This window comes from Diachasma alloeum, unplaced genomic scaffold, assembly GCF_001412515.2.
Source record: "Diachasma alloeum isolate Michigan unplaced genomic scaffold, Dall2.0 Dall_scaffold_00290, whole genome shotgun sequence".
Taxonomy (NCBI): Eukaryota; Metazoa; Arthropoda; class Insecta; order Hymenoptera; family Braconidae; genus Diachasma; species Diachasma alloeum.
The window spans coordinates 361,129-371,498 of NW_021680429.1; positions in this window are offsets into that span (position 1 = coordinate 361,129).

The window sequence follows — 10,370 nt, forward strand, 5'->3', positions numbered from 1 at the left end:
TTTATATATATATATATATATATATATATATATATATATATATATATATATATATGTTAATAACGTGTTATAATAACGTGAAGCGAGAGTCGATTGCTAGTTCTTTCTACTTTAGTTTTTCATTTATTTGTGTGCATATTTTTGTATCGAGCCAATGTTCAATGGAGCTACGGTTGTCATCGAGGGATATGAAGTCCTGGGGCCTGTGGTGTTGGAGGTGAGGATCATCCTTGGAAGGATCTCATGACTACATGGGTAGCCGCCAACATTTGAATGGCTATCGAGTTCTCGCCGCGGAGGGAGCTTTGGTGGACAACCGAGTGGCGACGCTAGCGGATCGAGCTAGAGTTGGGGCGCATGGCGACTGTCTAGGGATCCCGGTGCATTATGGGGTTTACCCTAGGGGAACCGGAGAACTCATGCCGTTGTATTGATGACCAGCACGAGGGAAGGTAATCAGGACGGTTGGGCCTGACAACCAATGGTAGAACGTGTTGCAGGTGCCATGGACCAATGGGATGTTCCGACATTGGAATTGGAGGGAGCACCAGAGTTAGCATCGTACGTGCCGATACTTCTCGCTTGGACGTGCGAGAGACCTGTTGAGTAAAATTAAATTCTCTCGAAAAAACTGTGGCCTGTCGACACGAGTGGTCGACGAAATTTGGCGAGATTCGAAGGATTGACTGGCCAGGATCGACCTTATCCCAGCTTCCGCGGTTCCGGCTCTTGAGGAGGATTATGGTGAGCGGGGAGAACTTCCGGACAAATATCTTGTTGTTATATTAGTGGCAAGGATTTGTAATTTTATCGCAGTTTGTTCTAGTCGACGCTTAGCGTCGGGCGACTTGATGCCATTTTCCTATTAACTCATCTATCCGCACGAATTCTTGGTGTTTCTTTGGCCGAGTATAACCTCTCACGTCTTATAAGTTATTCGGGCTTTCGAACTGATTTTTCCCTCTTAAATAATTTGAGGGTTTGGTATTCTGGAATATTCATTTTATTGAGTAAATTCAGTGATACTTTTAGTCCAGCACGACTCTCGTTCCACTTAGCTAGTTGTCGATAGTCGGATGCGGATCTCTATACAGCTAGCTGCAACTTTGATTTATTGACTTTAGTGTGATATTTTTCGATGTCTGAGATATTGACTTAATTAGTTCATTTCATTTGTACACCGGATTTACTTCTTTAAGAACAGAATTGGGGTTGTAGCGTCGATTTCGATGCTTGAGTTATTGTTGTCGCGTGACCTTGTGTACGGTTGCGAGTATTATCGTTATTATTTTCTCTCTCGAGATAATCCCAGTTCTCGTCTGCCGTGATTCGGATTTCTTATTCATTTCGCCTATTATCGAGGCATTCATTTCTCGGAGTGATATTATTTTCTCACTGTAATTATTGACTCAATCAGAACTGTACTAGTTATTCTATTTTCGTTGACATTTATATTCGGACTTCGATTTATCTTGATTTTTTCGGACTTTCTGTTTCTTAACTTGACTAGTATTTTAATTCGTGACAGATTACAGTTAGGGAAAATTGTGATGTATCGAGTCTTTAGCTTTGTGATTGGTAAATTGTTGTGATATATAATTCCGAGATCTGAGAGAAATCTATTAGGGTTAAGAAAGGGGGTACCATTTGAATAAATGCTACTTATTCCCCCTAATTTCGGATTTTTAGTGATCTATATGAAATAGATTAAAGAAACCCAGTCGTTTCAGGATTCGTGAAGGACGATATTTTGTGGAACCCAGCCGCCACCGTGGTTGTTCTGAGCTGTCGGCAGTTGTCCTATCGTTTGGAATTTTGCTTTATTTTCGTTTGATATTTTGTTTCGAATTTGTGCACGTTTCACACGTGCTGGCGCCCAACATTCTTGTTCGTTGAATTGGTCGACGAGGGCTGCGTACGTTCGTATCGTCCACAGAGGTGCGAAATACGTCACAATATATATGGGCGATTCCACCAAATATCAGCACAAGTTGTTCCCGTCATTTTTCCGAACCTGGATTTCTCATTTAATTTCAATAATATACGTGAAATGAAACAAAATGAGTGCTCATTCACCCCTCTATCCCAAACATTGGCTGAGTAAGAGTGAAACGAAGATTTCAGTAAAAAAAATTCAATTCAATTTTTCAAGCACTAAAAGTTATCAAAAATGAATTAATTAGGCATCTATTTTTTTGAAAAAGTCTGAATTTTCTGAAAAAAATATCGATCAATTTTTTTTTCAACTCCTTCAATGTGAAAAGAGCCTCGAAAGATTTGAAACGCCGATTTCGAGGTGTTCCTCACGTTGAAAAAAAAAATTCCATTGATAAGCTCGGAAAATTTCCGATCGAAATCACTTTTCAAATTTACCGGCTCTGAAGATCTTCCCCTTCTAATAAATGAAATTCAAAAATTGGGAAATTTTTTTCAAAGATTACAGAATTCACTCAATTTTATTGAAATTCTATGCGACAATAGAGTATCCGACTTTAAATAGGGTCAACGTGGTGTCATTTATACCAACAAAATACAGATAGTGAATGATCAGCTCTCCTAGTCACATTACCCAAGCTACCAGAAGTTCCCGATCACTTCTCCGTACGAAGGAGTTTCATTTCCACCAACTTTGTGGCTTTGCCATAAATTTTACACACTATGGTATCAACCTCTCCAGGAATAATTGCATGGAATTTTTTCGTCCCAGGAATTCCCGATGCCCTTGCTGTTCTAGGCTCCAGAATTTGCTAAGTCAACTCATATTGCGAATGGGGTAGGAATTTAAATTTCACGTTTCTCTCATTAGAGTGAGCCCACTCATATAAAGATTGAGTTGAGGTGATATTTATACGTCCCTGGAGACTAGCGCGGCGGGCGTTCCTTTTGAATAAGCCCCCTAGATCATCAGACGCCGTTTTTCCATGAGCTGTGGGGAAAAAATTCCATGCAGCTGGAGTTTCGAAATCTTTCTCATGATAAAGCAAACTCACCTACGCATTTTTATTCTTGAATTGGGATGGCACCCCATCAGAAAAGTAATGAATTTTATCAATCTTCTCAAATTGAGATTTCAGAAAAATTATCAATTCTTTTTGAAACATGTAAACTGAAATGCTGTCGTGTTTCATGCAATCAGAGATCCCTATCCAGGATAGATTCCGAATTTCATCTTCATCCTTGTAATAAACGATGACCGGGGGGAGTATTGCTGATTCATTTTTATAGTAGTACTGTTGAATAGATTCTTGGATTTGAAAAGTGTAGTTCTCTGAAAAATCGAGTATAACCATGAGATGGTGAAGAGATAAGTTGGACTCCAATTCTTGGAAATATTCGCGTTGTTTTCTCACGATGAAATCATGGGGTATCAATTTCTCTAGCTTATCGTATAAAGTTCTGACAACTGATCTCGTGAGCACGATACCTCTTCCAACATCCTTTATCCAAGGTCCATATTTTATATTTTATTCCTATCAGATTCAACTCTACGAATTTGTTAATGAATCGATTTGAGAGGTCAGTTGTGTCTGAACACCTTCCACAGTTGCGAGCATAGCAGTCGTCAGTTGCCTCAAAACAGATCATCGTATCCAAGAGCCTTTGTAGGTTGGAACTCCTCTGGGTTGATCCGCTCCCCCGTTCTCGAATAAATCTTGGAATCCACAAGCTGTGGAATGATAAGTAATACGTGTAATCATTGGAGAGAGAAAATGAGATGACACTCATTAAAGTTATTTGTACCGAAATTATAATAATAGTTGTACCTTCCAGCATTAGTGCCACGTTCTGATGTATCATGCAGACGCAGGTAGAATGCGTTCCTTTAGCACCAGCAAGTTTACAATAATCTGGTTTCAATTCAGTAAATTTCGATAAGCTCCGCTCTATCCCTGAATAGTGTAATTGGAATGAGGAATAGAGCTCATTGAGGTTCATTAGGACCAATCTCTTTTGATGTTGAGTCTTTGTACCATCAACTTCTTTTATCGTGGCGTAGTCTCTCATCCCGGCCGGCTGACGCGAGTTATCGTCGTGCTCATAAAATTGTTCGACCATCTTTTTGATCTGAATTTTCAGTGGCTAATTTCCTGCTCTAGAAGATTGTTCACATGTTCCATCTTGATAAGCCTTCTCAACCATGTGACGAGATGCTCCGATTAATTCCTGAACTTTCTTCGTGCTCCAAGTTGGCGGTAGAATTCTAATCAATTTCAGCTTTGCATCACTACAAAAGAAAAGAAATTATTATTTTCAGAAAATCCTGTCCAAAGACAATTGTCTCACAAACCTGCCTTTTTCGTTCTGATAAGTTTCTTTCAGATTATTAATCATGAAATGATAATCTCTTTCAATCTCTGATTCTACTTGCACCAAAGTCAGTCTGCTATCTTGTTTTAACAGTCTCCTTTATTTGATCAAATTTTCACTCAACATATGCATTACATTCTAATCTGGAAAAAATATTTGTCAATCGATGGATGATAGTTTTATTTTATTACAAATTGCGAACAAAAGTCACTATATTTCCAGTAGAAAAGGAAATTTTGTGGAAAGTTCCACTTATACAATTACCTCTTTCGTTTCATTGGACTGACACCTAGCAGAACATCTATTGTCTCCTTCTATTGTGGGCTTGGCTGATATTCGCAGTGTCCAGATAGATATTTTGATAGAGTTTCAGGCTGTGAAAGAGGGGAGCACCAACCGCTGTTAGGCGAATTTAATAGCCTGTTAGACTAACAGACTGTTAAAATTTATCTGTCAAGTAAATTTATTGGGTTGCACCAAAAATTTTACTGGTCCAGTATCTCCCCAGTAAACCACTCAGTAAATTTGAGGATATATTTAAGTACTTGTTACAGTTTGATACAGATCACATTATACAATCAGACATTTTCAACGATTAAATTTTTCAATCAAATTACGTGTGAAAATTAAAAAAAAAATCATGGATATTCAGCTTTATTTAAATTACATTTTGTAAATAATTATTATTCTTTCAAACATTCCCTTCTTGCAAATAAATAATTAAAATTGTTTAAATTTTCGGAAACCTTATCTTTAGGCATGAAATCGATTGATGGTAAAATTCGAAGTGTTAATAAATTTGTTATGATTTCCAAAAAAATCGATCCCGGGTGGAACACTCATATTTTGAATCAATTTTTAATGAAAAATGATCTTAATCTTCAGAAATCGTATCTTTCGAATTATTTTATAGATTTTTCTCCAGAAGTAGACTTTCTGATTTTATCTCATTTCATCTTCTTATGCGATAAATTTGAAAAAATTAATGGATATTGAGCTGCATTCAAATTCCATTTTGTAAAGAATTTTTTTTTTGTTAACATTGCCTTCTCATAAATAAGTTATTGAAATTGCTTAAACTTTTGGGAACCTTATTTTTTGTGCATGAAAATGATTTCTAGTAAAATTCTGAAAATTTATGAATTTGTTACGATTTTGAAAAAAATATTTTCAGGCCGGAAAATTGATTTTTTATAAATGAATGAATTATATTATATAATAATTATTATCTATAAAAAATGATCACAGGGTAAAGTGAAACGCCGGGCAAAATGAAACGATAGCAAAAACCGAATGGATAGCGGAATTCAGATGATTTGTTTTTTTTTCGTATCAACTAGGGGGAGAAGAGGAGTAAAATGGGTTGTCAAGGTCACCCAGTTTACCAGAGCCCAAAGCTCTTATTTCACAAGGGTCGAACGGACGAGTGGAATCCAATAGTTATATGGGTCAATCGTTGAAGTCACCTGGAAGTTAGAGTCGAAACTCAAGCCTTAGGCCCGGTTGCACCACCCCCTGTTAAAGTTACCAGCCAGTAAACCTCTGGTAAATCTTTGATAAATTTTATTCGGATGTTACTGGAGATTTATCGAGAGTCTACTTAACAGAGATTTATCCCCCCGGTAAATGTCTGTTAAGTAATCCTCAATTAGTTTGCAATGATTTCATTTTTTAAACTTTGAAAGGTTTGAGTTTGATTTTTCATTGTAAAGTTTTAGGAAACATTTAAAAAATCTGAAAAACATTGGAAAGTCTGCTTTTGGAACAAAATTGATAAAATAATTAGAAAATTGCAATATTTGAAAATTAGGGGCGAGTGGGACGAATTGAAAGGACCCGGCAAAGTAAAACGAGGGGTAGAATGAAACGCGGAGGAAAGTGAAGAGGTAGCGAATTTCATTCTTAAGGGTCAAATAGTTTTGAAGGTCAAATGAGAGAGTGATCAGGAGGATCGAAAGTTCTTAAAGGTCAAGTGGGAGAGACAAGTACAGTAATCAGAAGAGTCGAATAGGAGAGAAAGGGGCAGAGATCACTCTACTTGTTTCTGCCATAAGACTCTGAGAAAGTTGCAGCCATCTGATTTCTTCCACTGTTTCGCAACACTGTTCGACTCTTCGTAATTTTTTTTTTGGTAGGGGGATAGAGGGATAAAAGGGACCGCTGGGGTAAAATGGACCACAAACTGTTTTTCATTTAAGGAGAGGTTACTATGAGTTTCAAAAGTCACGGAATATTGCAGTGAGATTTATCGTACCTTGAAGATCGACTATATATCTTGGAAAACGAAGAATGAGTGCAAAAAAAGATTCTTTATTGTATGTTTGCCCCCCAGGCGCTTGAAATCTAAAAAAATAGTCCAGTATACTCAATTTCAGAGCTACGACCGTCTTTTTTTTCTCAAAATTTTTGCAAATATGCGTAGAACAACAATTACGAGGTACTTGTTTCAAATTCAACTCCTAAATAGTCAATTTCGTGACTTTTTCAATTTAAATAATCAATATTCCTGCAAAACAGCGAGAAAAATAATCCTGAACTTAATTATAGTATTTTGGATTTGAGGAAAAAACTTAGAAGTATTGATTCTTCGGGCTGTTTTGCTTGAATATTGCAATTTTTTATTCGGAACAGAATGAAATTGGTTATTTAGAAGTCGAATTTCGAAAAAGCAACTCGTAATTGTTATTCTACAGATCTTCTGAAAATTTTTGAAAACTACAGATTCTGAGATTTTCAATCAAGTTTGTCTATTAAAGTAGCTCCACCCTCACGATAAATTTGAAAATCATTAAAAACTGTAAGGAATTCCCAGGAAAGTCGATTCGATTCGGAAGCGTATTTTTTTCTCAATTTAATGGCCATTTGGATTTTTTAGTGAAAAAATGGTGGAAAATCATGATTTAAACCAGTGCGGGGCTGTTCTATTATTTAGCGGTGGGGGGGGGGGAGAGGAGGAGAGTGAAAATGTCAAATAAATACGGAAAAAAGTCACGTGTTACCAAATAAAATTTCCAGTGCTGGAAATTTTCCCAGGCCGTCACTTTGAGCCCTTTTTCCAGTGCCAGCACTAGAATTTTTTTAGAGAATTTCTCTCCGTGCAAAATTCTAAATGAAGTCAAATCCATTACGATTACGAATAAATGATTTTTAGGGTGGAAAATTGATTGTTGCTGAACGATTTATGGAAAACGATAAAAATATGAATTTGTTTATTACTTCATAAATTTTTCACACGAAACAGTGTAACAAAACGATTATAGATCCCGTCAAACAGTGAAACAATTAGAAGGTCCAAACGGGAAAGATTTTCTTCCTTCACCCTCCTGTATGGCCCTTGTGATCCTTTCAGGCGACTCTAACATTTGACCCATATAACTATTTGATTCTATCCGTCCGTTCAACCCTTGTGAAATAAGAGCTTTGGACTCTGGTAAACTGGGTAACCCTGATAACCCCTTTTACCCCTCTCCTCCCTCCAGTTAATACGAAAAAAAAACAAATCATCTGAATTCCGCTATACATTCGGTTTTTGCTATCATTTCATTTTGCCCGGCGTTTCACTTTACCCTGGGTCCCCTACGACCATTTTTTATGGATCATAATTATTATGTAATATAATTCATTCATTTATAAAAAATCAATTTTCCGGCCTGAAAATACTTTTTTCGAAATCGTAGCAAATTTATAAATTTTCAGAATTTTAACTAGAAATCATTTTCATGCACAAAAAATAAGGTTCCCAAAAGTTTAAACAATTTCAATTACTTATTTATGAGAAGGAAATGTTAACAATAAAAAAATTCTTTACAAAATGGAATTTGAATGAAACTCGATATCCATGAATTTTTTCAAATTTATCGCATAAGAATCTGAGATAAAATCAGAAAGTCTACTTCTGGAGAAAAATCTATAAAATAATTCAAAAGATACGATTTTTGAAGATTACGATCATTTTTCATGAAAAATTTAATCAAAATATGAGTGTTCCACCCTGCAACCATTTTTTTGGAAATCCTAACAAATTTATTAACATTCAGAATTTCACCATCAATCGATTTCATGCCTAAAAATAAGGTTTCCGAAAGTTTAAACAATTTTAATTATTTATTTGCAAGAAGGGAATGTTTCAAAGGATAATAACTGTTTACAAAATGTAATTGAAATAAAGCTGAATATCCATGATTTTTTTTTAAATTTTCACACGTAATTTGATTGAAAAATTTAATCATTGAAAATGTCTGAATGTATAATGCGATCCGTATCAAACTGTAACAAGTACTTAAGGCCCGGTTGGATGGATTTTTGCCCGACATGTCCCTAGAAAATTCCCCAAAAAAAAAAAACATTTTCCGTTTCCACTAATTACGACCGTATGGTTACATAAAAAAATCTGATTTTTTTTTTGAAAAAACAGATAATTTATTGCCTCTTAACGGAAATGGTGCCTTGAAGGGGGGAAATAGGTTTTTATATTTTTAATATTGACTAGAAAATAACGCAAAATAAACACCACCATCTCCCCTAGTCACACCACACTCGCGTGACACCCTGTCAATATGGCGACGGTAAATATCCGAAGTTATAAACACTTATTCCAATTTTCACACGCACTAGACACTCTCGCGAACTAATTTTCGTTAAAAGAACTACTTTTGACTATTTTTCGGGAGTTGTCCCGAAGGGATTAGACGCCGCTAACTCCCACAATCAGTGGAATCGGAATTGAGGCGATCAGCTGTCGCCATACTGTCTCGCTCAGTTATAGGAAAATGTGCCAGATGGCGCCACTGAAACCCCCGAAACTCGGCGTATGGAAATGAGAATTGTCGAGCGGATAGCTCAGGGGTGTAACCCAATGAGGGCCCACGGGTACCANCATAGGAAAATGGGCCAAATAGCGCCACTGAACCCCCGAAACTTGGCGTATGGAAATGAGAATTGTCGAGCGGATAGCTCAGGGGTGTAACCCAATGAGGGCCCACGGGTACCAAGCATTCCTGCATCTCACTCCCACTCGTGGAAATGGAGCAACACACTGTATTGCACTTTCCTACAGCCATAACAATAATAATAACACTAATAATAATAATAATAATAATAGTAATAATGATAATTGATAAAAACACCAAAACAAGTGAAATATAGAAAATTTTTGAGAAAATTCGCCGATTCTCTAATCAAAAATCCGATTTTCAAAAACAAAAAATCTAACTCTCAATTCACAAAAACTCTCAATTCGCAAGTTGAGAGTTGAATTTTTGATTCTCAATAATCTCTCAATCTACTCTCAACTTTTTTTTAGAGTTGAAAATTGGATTATTGATTCTGAATAATCTCGCAATCTAATCTCCAGTTTTTCTGAGAGTTGAGAACTGGATTTTTTTTTTTGGCAATAGGATTGTTGATTCTCAATTATCTCTCAATTTATTTTCAGATTTGCATTTTGGAAATTGAATTTTTGATCATCAATTGCCTTTCAATTTACACTCAACTTTTCCACAGAGTTGAGAATTCTTGTTTTTTTAAATAAGATGCAGATAGAGCTGCGAATGCATTACATGACCTGTCATTGATGGTCATATGACGAGACGTTTTCCACAACTGTCACAATTTCCCCACCCTTCTATGACCGTCACAATTGGTCAAGGAAAAATGACAGTCATTTTTTATCTACACAGATGCGAGCTCATTGTTTTACTATCAATTTCTCTTTGAATTCATTTTGCGTTAGCCTAATGTGCATTTTCAAATCAAAATTACGGTCATTTTCCATCTATCTAGAGATGAAGCTATGTTAGTTATGAGAATCACAAATTAGAAATGAGTTTGACCGTCATTATGTATCCATAGATGGTTTGACAACAATTTGCTTACAAATTATTTGTGGCGATCATTTGTGGTTACGAAATTCGTGCGTCACATGACCGTCCTTTTTTGGTCACATGACGCGATCTCAAAAATGACTGTCATTTTGCATCTCTAATTCAGAATCATTGAGAATCAACAATGCTATTTTCAAAAACAAAACAATCAAATTCTCAGTTCTCCAAAACGTTGAAAGT